Source organism: Trachypithecus francoisi, unplaced genomic scaffold (assembly GCF_009764315.1).
Source record: "Trachypithecus francoisi isolate TF-2019V2 unplaced genomic scaffold, Tfra_2.0 Lachesis_group19, whole genome shotgun sequence".
In the NCBI taxonomy this organism is placed as follows: domain Eukaryota; kingdom Metazoa; phylum Chordata; class Mammalia; order Primates; family Cercopithecidae; genus Trachypithecus; species Trachypithecus francoisi.
The window spans coordinates 37,909,503-37,915,502 of NW_022681464.1; positions in this window are offsets into that span (position 1 = coordinate 37,909,503).

Below are 6,000 nucleotides of genomic sequence, written 5' to 3' on the forward strand. Positions count from 1 at the left end.
CTAATCTCTCCATTCTTGGAACTTCTAGCACTTATATTGCTGCAACCATTCACTTGGTACCAAACCCATGCTTACTTGCACTGTTGTTTATCTTTTTTTTTTTGAGACAGAGTGTCGCTCTGTCGTCCAGGCCGGAGGGTAATGGCACCATCTCAGCTCACTGCAACCTCTGCCTCCCAGGTTCAACTGATTCTCCCTGCCTCAGCCTCCTGAGTAACTGGGATTACAGGTACCCGCCACCACGCCCACCTAATTTTTGTATTTTTAGTAGAGATGGGGTTTCACCATGTTGGTCAGGCTGGTCTTGAACTCCCGACCTCAGGTGATCTGCCCCCTCAACCTCCCAAAGTGCTAGGATTACAGGCATGAGCCACCACTTGTCTGGTTGATCCAACTAACTTGTAACTCCCTCAAGGACTAAAAATGTCCTTCAATTATTTGCAGCCCTGTCATTTAGGATAGAAGTTTTGGTAAAAAATGTTTTTGGTAATGATGACTATGACAGATAATTATGAATGCTTGTACCACTTTTCCTAACGCTGCTTTGAGGATGTTGTTGCTGCCACAGACATCCTTTGTATCTTTGGAACACTTTAAGTAATGGAAGAGTTGTCTACTGACACAGGCAGTGGTTAAAACCATGGAATCCATCCCTTGTTTGCTTGTGACTTTGTGTCTTAGTGTAACTCCTTTAAAACTCAGTTTGTAGAGGCTGGGATCGGTGGCTCACGCCTGTAATCCCAGCACTTTGGGAGCCCAAGGTGGGGGGATCCCATGAGATCAGGAGTTCAAGACCAGCCTGGCCAACATGGCAAAACCCGGTCTCTACTAAAAATACAAAAAATTAGCTGGGTGTGGTTGTGCATGCCTGTACTCCCAGCTGGTGGGGAGGCTGAGGCAGGAGAATTGCTTGAGCCTGGGGGGTGGAGGTTTGCAGTGAGCCGAGATTGTGCCACTATACTGGGCAACAGCAAGACTCCATCTCAAAAAAAAATGAAATGAAAAAGAAACAACGACAACAACAAAAACCCCTGAGTTTTTTGTTTGTTTGTTTGAAATAGAGTTTTGCAGTGTCACTCGGGCTGGAGTGCAATGGCGCAATCTCAGCTCACTGCAATCTCTCCCTCCTACCCAGTTTCATGCGATTCTCCTACCTCAGCCTCCCAAGTAGCTGGGATTACAGGCGTACACCACCATTCCTGGCTAATTTCTTGTATTTTTGGTAGAAACGGAGTTTCACTATGTTAGCCAGACTGGTCTTGAACTCCTGACCTCATGATCTGCCTGCCTCGGCCTCCCTAAGTGCTGGGATTACAGGCGTGAGCCACTGCACCTGGCCAAAAACCTCAGTTTTTAAATTTGATTTTTGCATGGAAAGATAATCCCAATGTTGGCAGGTACTACTGACTGGCAAACCTGATCTTTAGTCTAACTCCCTCCTCCCTTATCTATCTCTACCTTACGGGCTATAAAAAGTAGAATGTGCCTGGGCACGGTGGCTCACACCTGCAATCCCAGCACTTTGGGAGGCCGAGGTGGGCGGATCATGAGGTTAAAAGATCGAGACCATCCTGGCCAACATGGTGAAACCCTGTCTCTACTAAAAATATAAACATTAGCTGGGTGTGGTGGCATGCGCCTAGTGGTTCCAGCTACTCGGGAGGCTGAGGCAGGAGAATCGCTTGAACTCAGGAGGCAGAGGTTGCACTGAGCTGAGATCGTGCCACTGCACCCCAGCCTGAGCAACAGAGTGAGACTCCATCTCAGGGGAAAGAAAAAAAAAGCAGAGTGTGTGTTCCAGCTTCTCTTGCAGACAGAGTTGGCAGTGTGGCAGAGTTGGCAGTGTGGCAGAGTTGGCAGTGTGGTTCAGTTATCACCAGTAAGACATAAATTAATCTGAGGTATTGTTGCTTCTCTTTTGTGTATTCTTTTATTCTGCCTGTAACATACATGTAATGGCTACAGCTGTAGCAGCTGTTTTGTAACTGCGAGGGGATAAGCAGAAAACAGAAACCAACATTTTAAGGCTGGGGCAGCAGAAATATAGAGGGATCCTGAGTCCATGACAGCATCATTGAGCAGCTCTTCTAGCCTTGGACTGTATACCTTGGAAGTCCTTACTATATGAGGAAAAAATCCTCCCATTTCCCATCGATTTAAGCTACTGTCATTGAGGTCTTCTATTACTTGCAGCTGAGTGCATCTCTAATGAGTACCTCATTTCACAGTCTGGTTATAAGGGTAAATGAGATTAATGTAAATCCCTTAGAATCTCCCAGAGTAAGTCCTCAACAGAAGGTTACTGTTATTGTTTGAAAGTACGCCTCCATTACCATCTATTTTCCCCCAGCCCTGGTCCTGTGGCATCTGAGCTTTAAAAGGGAAGAAACACAGTTGCTTATCTGTTTTTTTTTTTTCATCAACCTATGAATTCCTGAGGAAATACTATCGTATTTCAAAGATGCCATCATAGGCAACATCTTTCAACAAAGCAAGAGAACTAGAGCACTGAGCCAAGGTGTTGATCTCTCCTATCTCCAACCTTCTCCTCTATGTGTACTGGATAAACACAACTCCAACAAAAAGCCTTCCCTGAGGCCTTTCTTTGCCCCTGCACTTATGAAATTTCCCCCAAGTTAATACCTGAATGCCCTTCCTTGGCTCTTCACAAGTTGCTTTTCTCTCTGTCTTCAAGCCTCAGCTCCCAAGATCCCTCCTCATAGAGACCTTCCCTGGTGACCTTTTCTTTTTTTCCTTTCTTTTGAGACGGAGTCTTGCTCTCTTGCCCAGGCTGGAGTGCAGTGGCCGGATCTCAGCTAACTGCAAGCTCCGCCTCCCGGGTTTACGCCATTCTCCTGCCTCAGCCTCCCGAGTAGCTGGGACTACAGGCGCCCGCCTCGTCGCCCGGCTAGTTTTTTGTATTTTTAAGTAGAGACGGGGTTTCACCGTATTAGCCAGGATGGTCTCGATCTCCTGACCTCGTGATCCGCCCGTCTCGGCCTCCCAAAGTGCTGGGATTAGAGGCTTGAGCCACCGCGCCGGGCCCTCTTTTTTTTTTAGACAGAGTCTCATTCTCTCGCCCAGGCTGGAGTGCAGTGGTGCAATCTTGACTCACTGCAACGTCCACCTCCGGGCTTCAAGCAATTCTCCTGCCTCAGCCTCCTGAGTAGCTAGGACTACAAGTGCATGCCACCACACCCAGCCAATTTTTTGTATTTTTAGTAGAGCCGGGGTTTCACTGTGTTAGATAGTCTCAATCTCCTGATCTCGTGATCCACCCGCCTTGGTCTGGCAAAGTGCTGGGGTTACAAGCATGAGCCACCGTGCCCAGCCCCTGGTGATCTTTTCTAAGGATGCTTTCTCCAGTATTCTCCATTTCTTTTTATTTTTAAATTTTTCTTTAGAGATGAGGTCTCCCTTTGTTCCTCAGGCTGGAGTGCTGTGGCGCAATCATAATCGTAGTTCACTGAAGACTCAAACTCCTAGGCACAAGCAGTCCCCCACCTCAGCCCCCGAGTAGCTGGGACTACATGTACACACCGTCACGCTTTGCTAATTTTTAAATTTTTTTGTAGAGACAGGATCTTGCCATGTTTATTAGGCTGGTTGGCCTCTAGCAATATGTCTGCCTCAGCCTCCCAAAATGGTGGGATGACAGGTGTGAGCCATTGCACCCAGCCTACTTTCCCGTCTTACCATCCTGCTTATTTTCTCCTGTGATGATCTCATTTATTTGTTTCCTTGTTGTTTGTCTTGCCTTTTAGGCTGCACACTTCATTCCAGCAGGATCTTACCTGTTTTGTTCACCAGTGCACCTGAGACATAGCATAGTGCCTGACACTCAGTAGGTGCTCAATTAATATTTGTTAATTTCTTTTTTTTTTTTTTTCTCCCCTGAGACACAGTCTCACTCCGTCATCCAGCCCGGAGCACAGTGATGCAATGTTGGCTCACTGCAACCTCTACCTCCTGGGCTCAAGGGATCCTCCCACCTCAGCCTGTGGAGTAGCTAAGACTACAAGCACGTAGTCCCACACTTGGCTAATTTTTGTATTTTTTTGTAGAGATGAGATTTTGCCATGTTGCCCAGGCTGTTCTCAAACTCCTGAACTCAAGTGATCGGCCCACCTTGGCCTCCCTAAGAGCTGGGATTACAGGTGTGAGCACCATCATGCCTGGGCAATATTTGGTAATTCATTAACCAAACCTCTAAAAGCTCAGTGAAGTTTTAGTTCTAGCCTAAAATCTATGCTGGTAAAACAGGATACATTGGTGACTTACTGCTCACATGTCAGAAGGCTCCTTTGTTTTATAAAAAGATTCAAGGCACATTTCAGAAAGAATTAAGCTTCACTTTCAAAAATTCCTTTTATATTCAGATTTTCGGGAACGTGGAAACGGTGTTACAGACAGTGAAGTGATCTACGTCTGTATGGCTCCCACATGTGCAGCATTTAATTTGTAAAGATTGCTAAAAATGCTATGTCTCCCAAACTGTGTGCGCTTCTCATTAAACGTTTGTATGTCTCATTTCATTGGGAAAAGCCATAAAATGGCAAGGCAGGTCAATAAACAGCAGTGATAGTCCTTTTAAGCTTATATCCTAAATCACCTTGGCTTTAGCGAGACACACACACGTGTTGGGGAATTTTAGTCTATTGTATTTAGTGGCTATGATTTACGATTTGCAAAAATCGCAGAGGTTGATGAAGGTGGCAGGGAAAACAAAGCAAATGTGCCCATGTATGGATGTGTGTTTTCTGAACAGGATGTATACTCATGTGTTAAAGTTGGTGGCTGGGTGTGGTGGCTTATACCTGTAATCCCAGCACTTTGCCAGGCTGAGGTGGGAGGATCACTTGGGTCCAGGAGTTCAAGACCAACCTGAGCAACATAGCAATATCCTAGCTCCACAAAAAAACAAAAAAATTAGCCGGTGTGGTGGTGCGTGGCTGTGGTCCTGGCTACTTGGGAGGCAGAGGAGGGAGGACTGCTTCAGCCCAGGAGTCTGAGGCTGCAGTAAGCCAAGACCACACCACTGCACGTCAGCCCGGACAACGGAGTAAGACCCTGTCTCAAAGGAAAAAAAAAAAAAGGAAACTGAATTTATAGAAGCCCTTAAAGAAGGTGAGAACAAAGAAAAATGAATAATACAGTAAGAAATATACAATTTAATTAAAACTAAAAAAGTTGTTAGCTGTTAAATAAATTCCCAATTAAATAAAAGATTTTATTTAATTAAGTACAAGAAGAAGAAAGATTCCCTAAATGTGCAGAAACTGGAATTTTGGAATTTGGAAACATGATTAAAAAAATTCTTTTTTTTTTGAAACAGGGTCTCACTCTATCGCCCAGGCTAGAGTGTATTGGCACAATCTTGGATCACTGCCTCCCGGACTCAAGTGATCCTCCCATCTCAGCCTCCTGAGTAGCTGGAATTACAGGCACACACCACCACACCAGGGTAATTTTTTAAAAAATGTTTGTTTTGTAGAGACAAGGTCTCACCATGTTGTCCAGGCTGTTCTTAAATTCCTGGCCTCAAGCAATGTGCCCACCTTGGCTTCCCAAAGTGCTAGGATTACAGGTGTGAGCCACTGCACCCAATCTAAAAAGTTTTGTTTTACTTTTATAATTGTATGAAGAATAAAATAAATTAACGTTTATAATAACATATGGTATAGAAATTCCTAGGAGCTGAACTAAAGAAAACTGAAAAAAAAAAAAACTTATAATGAGTATTTGTGAGTTAGGCATATTTTATCTTTTAGTATAAAATACAAATAGAATTTTGTATGGATATCTCCAGTTAATTTTCATTCACTGATAACTCCTTACATCACTTAAATCAGTAGGTTCATTTCCTTTTGAAATATGCTGATGCAGAAATAGCAACTAACTGAGCAAGTTTTTGACCAAAGATAGCTAATTGCAATGGAGCTAGTTGGGTCCAGAGCACAAAGCCCTGACTCACAGGGTAGTCTTCCTGGTTGTGAAACC